Here is a 513-nt window from a genome sequence, read left to right on the forward strand (position 1 = left end):
TAATCTCAACTCTTTATCACAACTTCGCACAACTAACCAGCAAGTGCACTGGGTCGTCCAAGTAATAAACCTTACGCGAGTAAGGGTCGATCCCACGGAGATTGTTGGTATGAAGCAAGCTTTGGTCATCTTGTAAATCTCAGTCAGGCGGATTCAAATGGTTATGGAGGATGAATGATTAAAAGATAAATAAGACATAAATAAAGATAGAGATACTTATGTAATTCATTGTGAGAATTTCAGATAAGCGTATGGAGATGCTTTGTCCCTTCCATCTCTCTGCTTTCCTACTGTCTTCATCCAATCCTTCTTACTCCTTTCCATGGCAAGATGTATGTTGGGCCATCACCGTTGTCAATGGCTACATCCCGTCCTCTTAGTAAAAATGTTCTACGCGCTCTGTCACAGCACGGCTAATCATCTGTCGGTTCTCGATCATGTCGGAAATAGAATCCAGTGATTCTTTTGCGTCTGTTACTTCGCCCAACACTTGTGAGTTTGAAGTTACGTCAC

The sequence above is a fragment of the Arachis hypogaea genome, chromosome 18 (assembly GCF_003086295.3).
Source record: "Arachis hypogaea cultivar Tifrunner chromosome 18, arahy.Tifrunner.gnm2.J5K5, whole genome shotgun sequence".
Taxonomy (NCBI): domain Eukaryota; kingdom Viridiplantae; phylum Streptophyta; class Magnoliopsida; order Fabales; family Fabaceae; genus Arachis; species Arachis hypogaea.